The sequence below is a fragment of the Phaenicophaeus curvirostris genome, chromosome 2 (genome assembly GCF_032191515.1).
Source record: "Phaenicophaeus curvirostris isolate KB17595 chromosome 2, BPBGC_Pcur_1.0, whole genome shotgun sequence".
In the NCBI taxonomy this organism is placed as follows: Eukaryota; Metazoa; Chordata; class Aves; order Cuculiformes; family Cuculidae; genus Phaenicophaeus; species Phaenicophaeus curvirostris.
The window spans coordinates 15213272-15232119 of record NC_091393.1 but is presented as its reverse complement, the minus strand read 5'-3'; the positions used below and the strand labels follow the sequence as shown (position 1 = coordinate 15232119).

At 39.3% G+C, this 18848-nt stretch overlaps 1 protein-coding gene across 3 annotated transcripts in view; it reads left to right on the top strand.

Moving 5' to 3' along the window:
• KCNQ5 (potassium voltage-gated channel subfamily Q member 5) overlaps positions 1-18848 on the top strand; it is a 284616-nt gene that overhangs the window by 213154 nt on the left and 52614 nt on the right. The gene's annotated exons all lie outside the window — the stretch shown is intronic.

Below are 18848 nucleotides of genomic sequence, written 5' to 3'. Positions count from 1 at the left end.
GGAGAAGTAGAGAGATATGGGTTTGTTCAGCCTGGAGAAGGGACGGCTTCAGGAAGGTGTCTCTGAAGTCATTGCAGAGGTCTCCTTAAAAACACATGGCCAGTTTGAGGCTATTACTTTTCTTGTGTTTGTTTAATTATTCATTTACTCATCCATGCAGTTATTCTTTCTGCTTATTGTTACAGTGGAACAATAATATTTTAGCAGACTTAGTCTGTTTACTATTAATTAAATTTGCTACGTATCTCCAGCAGATCTGTCCTTTCGTTATTTTTGTGATCAAACACAAATCACATAGTGAAATGGCCTTAGAGCTAGAAATAATAAATTTGAGGATTACCTTATGGGTCACATTCAGACAGCCTTTTTTTTTTCCATTAATAACCTAATAACCTGAAAAACTTTATTCAGGGCCAAACCTCTCTGCTTACATTACTCTGTCTACAATGTTACTACCCTGACAAATTAGTTTATCAAGCAACTCTGTGTGCTACCAGGTTAGTAATGATAGCGATCAAATTATTTGATAGTTTTGTACCATTGTTTATTTTTATGAAAATGGGAATAACAGTGTAGCATTAAACCTTGTTTTGTATTATGTTCTGTGTCCTCTGGTTGTGTGTGAGCTTGTGTACATGGTGTAAAGGGCTTATTAATATACCATCCCAGGTACTTGACATATGTACTTAAAGATATACTTCTGCAAATCCCAGATTTCCCCAACATATCAGTCTGAAGCTTGGCTGTTGGCACTGTAGAGCAGTGTTGCTCTGTTATGCCTTGCACAAAGGTAGAAATCAAGACACCTCATCTCCCGGTTGCTGCCTCTGTGTGCCCGGGGCTCCCGTGTCCAGAAAAAAATCTGTGTCTGCCTGTGCCTTAGGGAAAGCCGTGCTCTCTGAAGATTCCCTGATATAAAAAAGGACATGTCTGCTAATCAGAGAGAAAGTAAAGGATCTCCTCCATGTAAAGCCAGTCAGAGATTATAATGTTTGTCCAGGGCAACTAGACTTTCTGATGATCCATCCCAGTGAAAGATTTCATGTATTTCACTTAGTCCATTAGCAGTTTCCCCACAGCTGCTTCTATTTTACCTCTAGTCAAGCTACAGCATGATGGAAATGTCGCAAGTTCAAATGCTGTTGAGGCTGCAGAATGAACAAATTCCCAACAGGAAGCTTAAGTCCATTATCTGTAATCAGGCTCTTGAACTTCATGGCTGGCAAACCTCGTTTCAGAGCATTAAGTGATAGCAGAGGCTGTTGCATATTACTGGATCTATTTTTCATTAATTAGAGTGGTAACAAACCATCATATGGCATTTTTGTAAAACCTTTATAAACAAGTCCATACCTAGTGTGTTACAAGAGCTGCTGAGCTTTTAATTTGAATTAATTCAATATATTTATATAATGATATATTGTGTGTCTGTCACCTTGGTATTTAGACATATTATATAATTTAAATACACACAGATAGTAAATCTGCTCATGATAAAAAAATATAAACAGCCCCTTTCCAGTATAATTTGAACTCTAAATAACCCATTGATGGTCTGTAATTAAGTATATGCTTGACCAGGGAGATACTTCTCACATTACAGTTCATTATAAATCCTGGCCAGCAGCAGCAAATTCTGTGTCGGGGGGTCTCCTGCCAGCCTGACTTGAACTCATCTCAGGAACATGCTGACCACTTTGCTCCAGAAAATACTCTGATAGCAGTAGCAGTATTGAGATTGGAAATTGAAAGTTTGCCAGATAATTTCAGCAGCCGTAATTATGTGCAATGAACAGCAGCACACTTTAGGCTAAAACAGTCTGAAATTGTTTAGGTTTTGAAAACTGGTATTTCGTGGCATATCTTCATGTTTGACAATCCTGGCAATTTCGGTTTTAGAAAAGCACAGGACAAATAATGTCTTCTCCATATCAGCTATGGACCTTATTCCCTCAAGTTTAATTTTGCCAGCTAATACCCTCCCTGCTGAGAAAGGTGTTGTTTGCTATGAGTAAAGACACCAGGCTCTGGTCTTCTTTTTCTGGAAGTTGTGTGTCTGCTATTGAAAGGAAATCTGTTAGTTTGCTGCAATGCGGTTCATGTTGAAGTTTCCCCACTGGTTTCTTTCTGGTATGCGCTAAAGAATTCAGCAGCCTGTATTTATTGATTAGTATGTTTTTTTGATCTTACACTTGCGTCCTTATGGTGTTATTTTGAGTAGAGGAATGCCTACTATGAATTGGGCAACCTGGGTGAGGTGTTTAATAACTTCTTTCCTGCTGGGAAGCTGTGGGTGGTATTACATTTCATCTTCAGTTTGAGGTTTTGATCTGAGGGCTGAGCATTTTTTTTGCCTCTGTATTTTGTGCATCTGTTGAGATATTTGGTAATGAAGGAAGTCTGCAAGGCTAGCATAAGATTTCTGATTATACGAATTTTCATTGAAAAATATTGATTAATTGAAATCAAAGTAATTCCTGGAAACAAACCAATTTATATTCAATCTGGATTTTTTTTCTCTTTATCATCGAATCTTGAAGCACTCTCTCTCCCAAACATGCAGAATAGTCAATAATACAGTTTCTGGTTTCTGGATAAAGTATTGTTAAATTCTTGCTCTGGGAGATTTGGAGCAGGAAAATACAGTCTCTCAGTCCTGCTGAAACTACCCAAACATCAGTAAATAATTCTTAGTTTGTCCAGAGAGAGATGGTGATTTAACCTGTCACCTGGTGTTAATTGTAGTCATCTGCTACGTGAGAACCTTTGATTATTTTCATCCAAAGAATAATCAATCATTTTGTAAGAAGACAATTCCAGCAGTACAAGTTAGAAGAGATCCACACCAGAATGGATTAAATAGGTTAGAGCACTAGAATGTGATGAATCAGAAAATGATGATAGTTGTGATAGAAAGCCTGTTAAAAGCCAGAGACCTTTTATTAAAAACTAATTTATTTGTGATACTAGAATTACTTTCTTAGAAGGCTATTGAAGATATTTTCCCAAGCATGAGGTAATGTTTATTCCAAATAAGACTGATATAGCTCAGTACCTGTACGAAAATGTTTAACAATTCTTAATTCAGTTCACCTTTGATAAGAAAGTCTCCTAAAGTCAAACGTCACAGTCAAATGATTTAGAAATAATGAGGTACTGTGTCCATACTCACTCGGATTCTGTAAATGGTTTATGGTTTCTTTGAAATGACTGATGATCTTTCATATCGGAGTCTCAGAAAATATACTCTACATATATGGTATTTATTATAACTATTAAATTATATATTATAAAATACTATATTTTGTAGAATACTATGTATTGTAAAATATTATATGCTATGATTGTATATTATAGAAAGCCCAGTGCCACTTATGAGCCACAAGCTTTGAGTTACTTGGAAATGTACAGTAAGAAGGAGGTAAACAACTGACAGACCAAGAAGCAGTCAACATGTTTTGATTTTAGACTTGGTATGTTCAATTTCGCTCACATTTTTTAGGGACTGGCTTTAAACCTTTTGCTACTATAGATGCATAGTATATGAGGGTGCTTACAGAAATACCTTTCTTTTCACTACCTGTCTTTATTCTGTTTGAGATGTTCATATACTGCCTTACTACGCTGAATTCCCATCATATCCACAGATGAGATAGTTGCTCAAAATTCCATGCATACATGTAAATTCTTCAATCCAAAATTAAGTTATTGTTAGTGTAAAGTACTGGTGTGGAAGTTAGAGCTAGATAGGATTGTGCGAAATTCACTTATCTGCCTAGCTCAGCATACGAGTCTCAAAAGCAGTAAAATTTTTGGCTTGTTTCTCAAGTTGTATCATTCCTAGAATTGAAAAAATATCTTTAATGAAGTGAATAACATGTAAGAATTTAATTGATACATAAGAAAATACTTGGCCCTCTTGACTTCTTTCCAGATGTTGTGCTGCAGATCAGCTGCTTCAGTGTGTGAAGTTCCTTGTAACTCACATCTCAGATCACCATCAGCTCTTTCACATAGCTACTCCGTGAGAGGAATTGCTGCTTCAATGGCTGCACAGATTTTGCTTTTGCAGCAGGGAATTATGCTCTCCAGGCAGAAATTTGAATTGTTTAGGAACATTTCCATATTGGTCTAAAATAGCATCCTATTTGACTAGGTGTTTGCTATTTTGGCCTTCTACAAGTGCCCATTACTCTGTCCTTGGCACATGTGCAGCCACTCACAGGATTGTGAAATTCCCAGCTTTCGGTACCACTTTATTTCAAAAGCCAGTTTCAGTGAGTCTTCTGTTTTACTAACATGCCTATAGTTAATTAGGAGTGCCTTGGCAGCCTGTTAACATAACTTTCAGAGTTTATGCCTCGGTGTGATACATAAGACAACTGTCTGACTATTTGGGTCATAATTAACTGCTCTTGCCAGTATCTGTTGGCCAAATTGTGCTTTCTCTTGTAGTATCGTAGCCTCATCCCTGCAAACCCAAAGGAAGATAGTTGAAGAGGTCTAAGTGGAGTTATTGGCTTAACATATACTCTAGGAAACTATCTAAAATGGCTTGAAAGCCCTATGCAGCTAGGGGAAACAGTGAGAAATGAAAAAGTACATTAGAATAGAATAGAATAGAATAGAACAGAACAGAATAGAATCATTGAATCATTTAGGATGGAAAATACCTTTAAGATCAGTAAGTCTGATCCTTAACCTAACACTACCAGTTTAGTTCACTGCTAAACCATGCCCCTAAGCACCACAGCTATACATCTTTTAAATACTTCCAGGGATGATGACTCAACCACTTCCCTTCACAGCCTGTTCCAACGCTTGACAACCCTTTCTGTGAAGAAATATTTCCTAATATTTAGTCTAAACCTCCCTGGAGCAACTTGAGGCCATCTCCTCTTGTCCTCTCATTTGTTACCTGGGATAAAAGACTGACACCTGCCTCTCTACAGTCTCCTTTCAGGCAGTTGTAAAGAGTGATAAAGTCTCCCTTCAGCCTTGTTTGCTGCAGACTAAACAGCCCCAGTTCCTTCAGCCACTTCTCATAAGACTTGCTCTCTAGACCCTGCAACAGCTTCGTTGCCCTTTTCTGGACACGCTCCAGCACCTCAATTTCTTTTTTTTGTAGTGAGGGGCCCAAAACTGAACACAGTATTTGAGGCATGGCCTCACCAGAGCTGAGTACAAACACTTCCCTGGTCCTACTGGCCGTGCTATTTCTGATACAAGGCAGGACTCTATTGGCTTCTTGGCCATCTGCCCACACTGCTGCTTCATATTCAGCCGGCTGTCAACCAACACCCCCAGGTCCTTTTCTGCCAGACAGTTTTCCAGCCACTCTTCCCCACACCAGCAGCACTGCATGGAGTTGTTGTGACCCAAGTGCAGGACCTGACAACTTAGCCCTTTCGAATCTTATAGAATTGGTCTTGGCTCATCGATCCAACATGTCCCAATCCCTCTGCAGAGTCTTCTTACCCTCAAGCAGATCAACCCTCCCACCCAACTTGGTGTCAATTGCAAACCTAGTAGGAATGCACTCAATCCCTTTGTACAGGTCACTGATAAAGGTATTAAACAGAATCAGCCCTAACACTGAGCCCTGAGGAACACCACCTGTAACTGGCCACCAACTGGATTTAACTCCTTTCACCACAACTCTTTGGGCCTCGCCATGCAGTCAGTGTTTTACCCATCAAAGAGTACTCCCATTCAAGCCATGAGCAGACAGTTTTTTCAGGAGAATGCTGTGGGTGTGTCAAAGGCTTTGCCATTAGACAACATCCACAGGCTTTCCCTCATCTATTAATTGAGTCACTTTGTCATAGAAGGAGATCAGGTTAGTTAGGCAGTACCTGCCTTTCCTAAACCCATGCAGGCTGGGCTTGATTATCTGTTTATCCTGTGTGTGCTGCTTGATGGCACTTGATATGATCTGCTCCATCAAGAGATGATCTGCCACCTTCCCAGGCATTGAGGTCATGCTGACAGGCCTGCACCTCTCCTGATCCTTCTTCCTGACTTTCTTGTAGATGGGCATTACATTTGCTAACCTCCAGACAACTGGGACCTCCCTGGTTAGCCAGGACTGCTGATAAGTGATGGAAAGTAGCTTGGTGAGCACTTCCACCACTTCCTTCACTACTCTTGGGTGGATCACATTCAGATGGAATGGAATATTTCAGTTGGAAGGGACCTACAACAACCATCTAGTCCAACTGCCTGACCAAAACAGCCAACCACAAGTTAAAGCATGTTATTAAAAGCATTTTCTAAATGTTTCTTAAAGACTGACAGGCTTGGGACATCAATCACCTCTCTAGGAAGGCTACTCCAGTGCTTGACCACCATCTCAGTAAAAGGATGCGTCCTAATGTCCAGTTTGTAGGATGATCTACTGTATTTCACTCTGTCTTGTGGGCATCTACCTCATTCATGTTTTTTCAGTAATAATTATATTTTTGCTAATCACAGGATCCTTGTCTAAAGATGACTTTGTTCCTTTTACATTCAACCTGCAGCATAAAACGGCAGGAGATATTTGCAATATGTCTTTCCATGTCTTTGGTGCTTTTAGTTTTTAATTATTCCTCTTATGGCTGTTGAATATTGCGACTTTATCGCTGTCCTTGCTGAAGATTAGTTTATTTCTTTCATGTCATCTGTGTATATGCAGAAAAAGAGTCGTAGGTGCAGTCAGTTAAAAACAGTGGTTTCATTTTGCTTGGTTGTATTGTCCTTTAGGAACACAAGCATTTTCGGTTGGTTTAGAGAGAATGTTTGTTTCTTCAAATGCAGTTTATTGGTATCTGCTCAGCTTTCATTTGTTAACTGGCAATGCTGATGGTTTAAAACACAAGCTTTCCTTACTGTTACGTTCATTATAGTCAAGCTGGTTGCCCAGTGTCTTCATCCAGCCTTGCAACTAGCTTATCAGTGATCACAAAGCTTTAAGAAAATTAAGTTTCCACACATTTTCATTCTTTTATATCCCTTTAGAGCACTACATGCTGCCACCAGCACTGCTCAAGTGACAGATGGACAGAGTATTCCAGTGGGAATTGCAGGAAACCTTTATTTTTATGATGGTTACTCCAATGGTTACACTCAAATTGCTACAATGGAAAAAGATCTGTGTACAAGAAGCGAAAGTACGTTTTTTTAATTCCTCCTTTTTACAGCTGCTGTGTTAAATACAGCAATTAGGAAGGATTTGACAATGTAACAACATTGTTACATTGTGTAACAGAGTTACAGTATTTAAATCTCAAGTTTAATACAGCTAAGTAGAAATATTTACATATTTCTAGATAGCAAACTGGGCATGCTCTGCACATATTTCTTCCCTTTCCTTCCCACCCCTAGCACTTAAGCACAGGGATCCCATAACCTGTGGTCTCCTCTTAAAGGAAAATTGTTTTTTATCTTTAAGCTTGTGCTGATATCTCTCAAAAGTAAGGATCTGCCCTTTCTGCTGATAGATGCTACTGCTGTCAATAACAAATCTAAGGAATGTGTCCAACAGATCTGGTTTACACCAGCTCATTAAAGCTCCAAAATTGTGTAAATTCTTGTTTGAATCTGGCCTAGGCCATCCCTGCCACAGAACAGGGCAGCTTCAGCGGCTTGCTTCCACCCTTGTGCCAACTTGTCCTGGTCCCCCCACGCATGGATGCAACTATCTTGGAGCAGCCAAGGTGAGGGCAGGGACCCTTCAGTCCCAGGGATCCCCTCTGCCAGCCCAGCCTGCTCATGAGATCTCCACGCCAGGGACTACTTTGTTTCAGATGAAAATGTCATGAGGCAGAGTGGAGAGGTTGTCATGCAAAGTAGCATGGCCTACTGTATTTAAGATCTCATTTTGGGATTGCCTCCTGCAGGGTTTGTGAGAGGGCTAGCAGATTATTGTTCCTTTCCCTCTTGGGTGAGCACTGAACAGAGCTTCTATTCCTTTCTTCACTTCAGGAGGTTGTGGAGAGGAAGGAGCTGGCCTCTTCTCCCAAGTGACAGGGGACAGGACAAGAGGGAATGGCCTCAAGCTCCACCAGGGGAGTTTCAGGCTTGACATCAGGAAAAAATATTTCACAGAAAGGGTCGTTGGGCACTGGAACAGGCTGCCCAGGGAAGTGGTTGAGTCACCTTCCCTGGAGGTGTTTAAAAGACGGGTGGATGAGGTGCTGAGGGGCATGGTTTAGTGATTGATAGGAATGGTTGGACTCGATCCTGTGGGTCTTTTCCAACCTGGTGATTCTGTGATTCTTCCACACCAGGAAGTCTCTAGGGTAGCTGCAAGGTGTCACATGCTATTTTTCTTCAGAATACAAAAGCTTTGTGCTGACACAGGAGTCCCCCTTTGGCTATCCACCCATAAATTGGTGGTGGGATAGCAGCTGAAAGTAAAGAGTGGCTGAAAATCTCTGAGTAAACTGTATTTACAGAAACAGAGGAGTCCCAGGAGGCACTCACACGGGTTGTGCAGACATCCAAAATGGTTGTGTAAGTTAGAAATGCAAGTTCTAGTTTTAGGCAGCAGGGAGAGATTTGTATATCTAGAGAACTTAGAGAACGAATCCATTTCTTTCACTCAGCAATGAGGGACCCATGTTCCTGTCTTTAACAGCTGCATTAGATAGTTCCTCTAGACAGTGGTTACCTCCTGTTCTCCTCCACCCCACAAACTTGAAAGCAGATTTTTAATACCATCCCTTACACTCTCCATCTACAGACAGGTTTTCCCCCTCTCTCAGAAACATGCTCTTCCCTCCCTTGCTCTTTTCAGCATCTTTACTTCTCAGTTTCAGTCTGTCCACTTTCACACTCACACAAGGATTTTTTCTGTTCCCATGTTTTTTTAGCCTTTCCATGGCCACGCTGTTGCATCACCTTCACTTTATGCAAAGTTCAGGAACCCATTAGATTAACACTATTAGACACCCTGCCTGCCTGTCCTTCCTTGAGATATTAGAGTATGATTGAAAAGACTGCAAAAGTGCAGGCTTGTGCCTATAGGTTCCTACCTGTATGGTTCAAGGATCCAGCACAGAGATAGTACTGCTTCCCCTGCTAGGCTGGATCACATAGGAGCCCCATTTGGTGTCTTTCTGTACGCTGACTAGTGCCAGATACCTCTAAAGAAGGTGTGAATACCTATACCCAAATAGCCAATCACACAATACACTGGGTAATCAGTGCCTGACTCATACAGGAATCCAGATTCCCTGAAAAATCTAATTCCAGTACTTCGGTGAGAAACATCCAATCTTGTACTTAATTTTCCCTGGTTATTCCTTTATGTCCTGTGGCAAGGAATTTAACAAGTTAATTGCATGTTGTATTTCTTTTTATCAGATTTAAATTCTCTTTTGATCTCATTTTTATAAGGAAGGGTAAATAGGAGGCATTCGACAGACCTTCTCATCTTCCACTAGTTTACATACCTCTGTCTGCCATCTCATATTTGTCTTCTGACTAACCACTCCTAAATTATTCAGCCCTTTCTCCATGTACAAGTCTTGCCACGTCCGTTGTTATTTTGGTTTTTTCTTGATGATGACTTTGTGGTTTGCTTACAGTCTGATCTAATAAGGCTCTTTATTCATCAGGTGGGTGTGTCTGGCTATCCATCCCACTGCCTTTCCTTGCAGAAGTCTTCAGGTTTTTTCCCCTCCACAACAGCCTTTTTCACTAAGGTCTTCCCGTAAAAAGCCTCAGACATAGTAAAATAACTAGCAAACCCTGTTCTAAGGCACAAAACAGTTAATAGGCAGAATGAGTGAAGATTTATGGGAAGGATCTGCACGTGTTACTTGTGGTTTATTTCTTTGAACACAAATTGGGCTGGTGAACAGTGGGTCAAAGATATGGTTTTAAATGTGTTTCTGTCAGCCCACCTTAAAGCCAAATAAAACTCCGACTGAAAAAAATAGTGCTTTATTTCTTCTAGCAGGTGCATATTAATAATATTAAAGATCAGTTATTGGAAAAGGCTAATAAAGTAAAATCCATTAAAGACTTGCAATTGAACTTAATCTTAGCTTGCAGGAGGCCCTTTAATTATTAAGATTTATTGAGCCAGCTGATGATAACATAGAGATGTTTGTGGAGAACTTAGTCCATAGAAAGTGTGTACTCAACAGGGCCACGAACTTTAATTGCTAACAGTACAAAGACAGGTGAAATGCTCCCACTAATGTTTTTATTCTTATCCAGACAAAACAAAAAAAAAGTTAACCAGAAATACAATTTAAAATACAGTATTTGTTGAGCTGTTGTGAGGAATGGCTGACAGAAATGGGGCTGTTTAGCCTGGAGAAAAGAAGGCTGAGGAGAGACCTCATTGCTTTCAATAACTACCTGAAAGGAGGTTGTGGAGAGGAGGGAGCTGACCTCTTCTCCCAAGTGACAGGGGACAGGACGAGAGGGAATGGCCTCAAGCTCCACCAGGGGAGGTTCAGACTGGACATTAGGAAAAAATTTTTCATGGAAAGGGTCATTGAGCACTGGCAGAGGCTGCCCAGGGAGGTGGTTTAGTCACCTTCCCTGGAGGTGTTTAAAGGACGGGTGGATGAGGTGCTGAGGGACATGGTTTAGTGATTCATGGGAATGGTTGGACTTGATGATCAGTGGGTCTTTTCCAACCTGATGACTCTATGATTCTATGATCCTATGATTCTATGACTCTATGACTGTGATTCTCAGCTCACAGAGAAATATTTTGGCTATCTTGTTTTCCTCTTTCAAAAATTATTTGACCTATGGAGTCCAAGACTTGGTTAGCTTTTCTAACAAAGGTCTTCAACTTGTTTCGAGTTTTGTTTTATTTTGTTCTGAGCAAACATATGATTGCATTGTATAGTAAAGAGTGCCCTAAGGTGCCTATAAAGAAAGAGATACTTCAATGAAGAGATCAAAAAAAATGAACCATCTCAAACTCTTCTCTCCATTGATAGCTTGCATTTGCAACATATTGAAATCATCTAAGTAATATTGTATGCATACAAAATAACATATAGTATTATTTATATAATGTACAAACCCTATACAATTTATAACACAAAATATGAATATATATAATATAAAAAACATGTGTATTTACATTCTAAAAGCACAAATCTGTGGTGCTTAATTGCCAGCTGGCATTAAACCACAACACAAAATAATATATAATAGGTTGAGTTTCTTGTATTTTCAGTGCCATGAAATAGAAACTCTGCATTAAACTGCAAGAGTTCAAGATGGTTCATTTCTTTTGATCTCTTCTTTGGAGCATTGCTTAGCTGATGAGTAAGAAAAATCCAAGTTTCTATGCACAAATCAATTTCAGTAGACTCCTTAGAATCAAAGTCAGTGACTAATGTAGCCATTTTCCATTATTAGGAGGAAAAAAATCCATTAGAGTAGAAATAATAAGCTCTGAATTTTGGGGTTTTTTTGTTCTACTTCAATGCCTAGACAGTACTACACATTTTTATATAACTTTTTTCTTTTCTCTATGCCAGTGCCATACATCCCTACCTTCCTGTTTTTCAGCAGCAATAAAAGTAAACTTTCACACTCATCTGTGTTTATCTTTGTGCATTATCTTGATACACAAAACTATTTCACATTCCTGCTTCTAAAAATACCAAGCTGTTTTGAATCTTGAAAAAAGGTTACACAAGGAAGCAAAATCACCAGCTTGTTTTGCCTGTAATGACAATTAGGATGGTTTCCATCTAGAGACTATTATATGTTTGAAAATTCAAAGACCTTTTGGCTGGATTGACAACAACATCTGCAAAAATCAAACAGCGTCATCCATCCCAAGAATTTCCTGAACGTATCCTGCCAATTACTTTTACTTGTAGGTGACAATTAATCATAACCTGTCTGGCATCTGAGCAGAGAGATCTGATCCCTGACCAGAAAGAAAAGCTATAGTCAGGCATAGCTGAAAGTAAATTTTGCCAGGATCCTGAGCAGCATTATTTTAAGTATATGCAAAACTCATATTATCTTGTACTGCTTGGGTTGATGTTGTTCTTAAGCTTTTTTTCTCTGTGAAATTGAGGCCTTATTGTTGTAAATCTACTCAGCTTTTTGTGGGAGGTACAGAACTCAGCTTCCTACCTCTCCCAAATTACACTGGAGGTGTTCAGGTGATATAATTCAATGGATGACATTTTATAGGAGGAGAATAGTGCTTAGGAGTGACATATTTCACAGTATGAATTCAAGTGACCTCAAAAGACCATATATCTCCAGAGTAGTCTCTAAACATTCATTTTGCAGGTTTTGAAAATCTTGCACATACTGGATTGTACTTCATCAATAAATAGTTCTGCTTCTCCCCATGGGACAATTTACAAAATATAATAACATCCATCTTCTTTCTAAATATGGTAATATTGATCATCTCTGTATTCAGAGATTTAATTACAGGTTTAATCCTTAAAAAAAAAATTAAAAAATTCTTGTTTTCTTGGGTAAATACAAGGTCACAGGAAGTTGAGCCCATATTAGACCAAATTTTGCTGCCATAACTGCATAACTGTGAAATATCCCACTGATTTCATAGCAAGGGGACTATTCGCAGAGCAAAACAACTGCCACCTGGTGAAAACATTACAATTTGCCTCTTTTCAAATTAACTCTTGCAGCATGCTCTAATCAGTGTGTTGTTTTTGTTCTTTACCCTCTTGAACTGATAGAGGGAAGTGGTTAATCTCTTGTTTGAAGCTAAAAGCATTTTTGCAGCCAGTTATGACAGAGCAATCCTTTCCATTCCATGACCTTTCTCCAAGTGCTCAAGGAATAATGATGCAATTATTTTGCTCTCTGAATACACCTCTATTAGGGTATTCAGAAACTTTAAACTTTGTGAATGTCTTTTTCTTTTCTTTTCTTTTCTTTTCTTTTCTTTTCTTTTCTTTTCTTTTCTTTTCTTTTCTTTTCTTTTCTTTTCTTTTCTTTTCTTTTCTTTTCTTTTCTTTTCTTTTCTTTTCTCCTCTTTTCTTTTCTTTTCTCCTCTTTTCTTTTCTCCTCTTTTCTTTTCTCCTCTTTTCTTTTCTCCTCTAGATGAGTTTCTATAAACAGACCTTTTCTTTTAGGAATCTGAAAATGAGCAACCGTATTTTCACATGTAGATGTACAGCTTGAGTCAGGTGCTATACCTTAAATTGCTTTAAACTGCCAATTTATGTCTGTTTGGGATAGAGCCCATTGAAGATATTTTTGGTTTTGTGTTCCTATAGGATAGTATGCTAAATAGAGTGCTCTGGAATGTGCATTGTGTTAGCTTTGTGCTATAGTGTCTGATTAAAATTCAAAGTACATTTCTACATTGGTGATGCCCTCCAGCCCTAGCCAGCTAGCTGTGGATATTATTGTAAACAAGTTGAAGGCAGTTCTGAGAATAGCTACAAACTGGAAGGACAGATATACGGACAGATATTAGAAAAACTAAAATGCTGGTCATTCTTCCCCTTCCACCAGTCATACCTCCCTGCAACTCAGAATAGAAAGTTGTTAATTATTTTATGTTGTTCTTCTTTTAAATCTGTGTCAAAACTAGCTTAAACTTCATAGCAAGTGAGAATAATTGCTAACTGTTCTGCAGTACAAATGCATAATTCATGATGTTGTACCAGACAGAATCAATGTCAAAGCACCCTTGGTGTTCTTTGTCACTGGTGGAATCCAGTGGCTTTATAACACCACAGAATCAGAGTGCTGTTTTTTCCAGGAGCAACTATAAAATTTAGGATCATGAACTGTCCTGAGAACTATTCATAAGAAATGACCACTAGAAGCCGTGTCTTTTCTCTGGGTCATAGAAAATTATTCTAGCCCAAAATTAGACCTTAGAAGGACAGCATAAGAGTAGCCTAAACTTGGTCATACTGTTGCCAGTTAATTTACTTAGTGACTTAATACAGCAGCAGAATAGATAAACCTCATTCTTGAGATTTTCTGCTTATTCCTGCGGGGGGGGGGGAAGTATGTCCAACTCTTGTCCTAGCTCATTGCCCCTCTGTACTGTTCTGTAGCCAAAGCAGACACAGTAATTTACAGCCATTACAGTTTCCTGCGTATTCTGAACAAGGATGTGTAAACTATTTGATGATATGATGATAATCCTAAAATTATGAAACTTTGTTCCTTTTCTATTCTCATAAAATCAGAGAAAAAAATATCACAAGATTCATTTAACTTGTATTGGCTCCAAGTGTCATTTCTATTTAGAAGGAAAGGGCATTCAAACATATTAGCATTAAATGTAGGCATTAGGAAAAGCTGTCTCTAACATCTTCTTATACATAAGACTTTGAAGAATATGAGAGGGTGGAAGATAATGTAGGTTTGTGTATTAGTTTGGGCATTTACATGAGCTTTGAGCAGGTGGGATATGGTCATGAACTGCATTTCCTAAGATTATCTTGACATTCTCAGTGTAATATTAGAGATTGTCCTGATGGCACATTAAGGCTTTGGGATGTTTCACTCTATCCAAGTAAAGCTTCTATGTTCACCTTTTTACCTGTTTGGATTAAGTCCTTTAACTGGGCCCATTGGCATGATACCCTTGAAGACTGTAAAATCTCACAACATTCAAAAAGTTCATGGTAGGAACATTACATTGAAAAAGTAATTACAAATAAAACATTCCATTATGATGATTTGTGATACCTTCTTTTTTTATCATTATGAATCTCTTTGTCACAGAGTTGTCACTGCAAGTGCTTGTAGCTTAGAAAGGCTAATTGCTCTTCCAGACGACCCAGAGTTTCTGACCAAGCTTGAGTAGGGTAAGGCATCCCAACACTTGCCTTTCTTTGTGGAGAACTCAAGCTATCACATCTCTCATGAGCTTTCTGAAACTATTCCTGAATTTCAAGTTGTGGCATTACTGGGCTTCAGTTACTTGTCTTTTCTTATATGTTGGTATTTTAGTGTGATTGGACAATGTAATCTATCACACATATGAGTTCTGATTTCTTTTTTTTTCATTTTTCAGGGTAGGGGGTGTTGTTAACGTAGTGGCTGTCAACTGAAAAAGCCTTTGCTAAATTACTATGAACAAAACTGTCAAGTAATCTCTGGAGTTTCTTGAGTAGTGCTGTGAGAGATCTGAAATATAAGAATTCATTGTTTGAAATTTCATTTGAAAATGTGTTCAAAAGCAAACATGGCAAAAGCTGCTGAGAAGATCTGAAATGTCAGTCTGGAGTTAGCCAACAAGGACACTGTCTGCAAGGACAGGAATATGAGAGATATTTCCAAAGACTGAATGAAATCAGTCTCATCGCTAAGGAGACACTTAACATTTTGAAAAATCATATGCAAGATATTAGTCTTGAAAAAAAACAAAGAAGTAAATGTGCCTCAGAAACTTTTTTTGTCTAATAAATCATTACCGATCAGTTTGGAATTATATTGCCCATTACTCATTTTCACATCCTAAGTTTTCCTGTTGCTTTACAGCAAGATGTAGAGTGAAACCTTAGCCCCAGTTAAATTAATGAAAATGTTGCTTTTTACTTAAATGAAGCTAGAATTCATCCATAATCCACTTTCTGGGTTTGTTTTTTATTTCCTCATTTCCCAGTTTTGATGCTAAAAGGCAAGAAGGATAAATATTGATAGAACAGGAAAATATTGATAAAAGAGGAAAATACTGATAGAAGTTTGTTAAGACTTCTAAAACTACGTGGAGATTTTAGCTAAATTCAAGTGGAATATGAAAAGAAGTTCAGAAGACTTTGCTCTTTTATTTATAACAGGGCAAATGACACCTGAGGTATGTTAGATAAAAACATTGGAGGGAGAGAATCATAAAGTACTTAACCTTTTATTTTTCCACTATTGCTATGTTTAGAAAAGAAAACCAAGGAAGTTTAACATATTCAGAAGTGACTTTCAAGTATTGCAAACTTTTCTTTGGTCTCCAATTTCATTCCAAGAGGTGTTTAATTTGATTGTTACACCTGTTCCTTGCAAGTTGAACTACGCTGAAATAACGTGCCTGCCTCCCTTCCCTGCCTCTAAGGGAAACACAGCCAGGGAGGGCTGACCTAGGCAAAGGACACTCTCTTTCTTTCCCTATTCACAGCCTCAGGAGTTTGGGGGGCTGTTTTTGGAAGGGGTGTATTGTGAAGAAGAGGTGAAGAAGATGAGAGAGCAGTGTGTAAAAGAACCACCATCAGCCTGGGAAGGCTCTCTTCCCTCCTCCAACTGTTTTTCAAGCATGTGCAGTGTATTTTCTGCTCACCGCTTTCCTCACAATCTCCTCCTTTTCCTCTTCCCATCCCTACCCTCCATCTATTGTGGAAGGGTAGATGCAGGTAAAGTCCCTTGGGCCAATACCATTAGAAAGTGAAAAGAGAGCTATGCTGCTGTTGGCTTCTTCATCTCTCATGGTCAGAGGGGACCAGAGACCCTCAGTGGGTTGGAGGGTTCCCAGCAGCACAAGGCAGATGCTGTACGGTGCTGGTAAAATTGAATTAGTTTGATTTTTTTGCAGTGGATAGCCTCCAGAAAAATCCACGTTATAAGGAAAGCTTTCAGAGCTCCTGGAACGGGAAGGAATGAAGGCAGGGAAAATCACTGTCTTTTTGTAAAAAAATGACCTATTGAGAGTGGTAGAAGGTAATGAAAACCCTCAGCAGTCACTTCAGTAATTTCCACACCAAATGCAGAATTCATAATATTTAGGTGACCTTATTCTTTTTTACATTCTAAGTATAATTTGGAGGAGTGCATGCTGCTTTTCTAATGTTATCTGATTTGCTGGTAGCCAGTCGCCACTAATGACAAATGGCTGTTACATTGCTGCTCTGCTCGGAGCAGTGTGGTACAAAGAAGCTAACCTTGCCATCGTGTTAGTAACCAGGGACACTCTTCCTTCAACACGGTCAATGTTGCTCAAGGCTTTCTATTCCAGCATGCTCTATGTCAGCCTCAGATCCAGATAAACATACCTAAATATAGAAATTTGCTTGTAGGTACACATACACGTTTGCTACGTGTCTTTACCTCCAGCACAGTCAGTCAAGATCTAGAGGTTAGTTCAGTGGAGTGTTTAGAAGTGTCCCCTGTTACATGATATAAACTTCTGAAGGGCTTCCCAGGTCTCAGAGCATAGCTGCTGGACCTAGGGGGTGTCTCAGATACCTTAAAGCATCTCAAATGGCACTGAACAAATAAATTTGGGCAGCTGAATCAAGTCTTTTTTGTACCAAGCCCAGAATGTGAGTCAGCTGAGCAGTTGGCAGGAGCCTTCCTGAGGATTAGCTGCACTTCTTTCAGTTGATGTGATTTCCCCGTGCTGCATGGAGAGTTTAGACACCTGCTTCACATGAAGACACCTAAATTTAAATGTCTTCACATGGAGCTGAATCACATCCCAGCTATTTTTCAGATCTCCATTAGAATCTGTGACATCTCTAACTCTTCCTGGTCAGTCATCCTATTTCTGAATTCTCACACAGACCCACTACATCTGGTTGCTGTCCTCTTGTTACTTGTACTGTACAGATATGCCCTAAGACATTTCATTCATTTCTGGCTCTCCCTGATACCTGAATTTATTGGATTTACATCTAGAAGCAAATCCAGCTTTTTTGGTAGCCAACAGTATAGTAGCCTGTGATCCACCTATGTAGTAGCTAAAGGCATTTTAAAATATCATAGCATAAAACCAGCAGAAGGTCAGCCTAGCCTAACACACTGACCAACAGTGACACTAGTCAACAGTGAACAGTCAGGGAAGATTACACAAGCGGGGCAAACATATCGCGATATTTCTTCATAAGAGTCTCTCAGCCTCCAACAGCTACTCGGAGACATCCTGAGCCAGGAGTGGGATTAAGTTTTCTCCCATGAGATCATCCTGCTGTCTTTGAACACATGTAAACTTCTAGTATCTTGTGACAAGGAATTTCACAATTTAACAGGACACTCCTTAAACCACAGATTGTCTGCCCCCTTAGTTTTGTAATAAGAGAGCAAAGCCATTCACCGGTCGGTTCAGAGAAACCCAGGATGCCTGTGGACAAGGGTACTTGGATTTCAAGTTACTTTGGTGGCTGAGCAGAATGAACCAAGGCTGTTTTCTGCTATACTAGAGGAGGCAAAGGAGAGATTATCCTGCTTGGAGGTGCAGCCAGTACCCCTCACTGCTCACCTTTTAGAGGGGGCCTCTTCACTTGCTGGGTCATTTGTGACTTGTAGAAGGCTATGCTTGGGACAAGATAAGTATTCATCCCAAATATGAAAACTTTGTGCCAACAAGAACTTGCTTTCAGGAAGTTATTCACTGACAAGCATGGATTTAGATTATCCTTGCATATAAACATACAAACACCACAATATCGTAAGGTTTAAACCAGGTGTTTCTTACAAGGGCTCTTCAAGCTTTTCATGTAAGGTCAGGAAATCAATAATGAGAGGATGAAGTAACACAGCACTTGTTGCATGCCTTTGCAATCCCTGCTCACCTGTGTGTCTGCCCCTGTCATCATAAAAGAACATAATGCCTCCTCACAACATCCATGTGCCGTCACTATGCTGCTTCTCCCCATCTCCCTTTAAATGCTGTTCTGGTTGAAAAGGCAGTTGGCTGTTTAGCTCATGCAGAACAAACTTGCTTCCACAGTTTGAGTCTGTGACCTCAAATAATAAATCCTAACACTTGCTGGACTTCAACAAACTTTCCAGAGTGCCAGCTAAAAGAATGCTTTTGAGTACCCAGCGCTATATTTCTTCCTTTCCAGGAACTGGTACGTCAGGGAAATTGTGTCCAGAAACTACATTCCTCAACCACACAGTGTCTGTATTCATAGGAAATTTGTATGTGTCTTGTAAGTCTG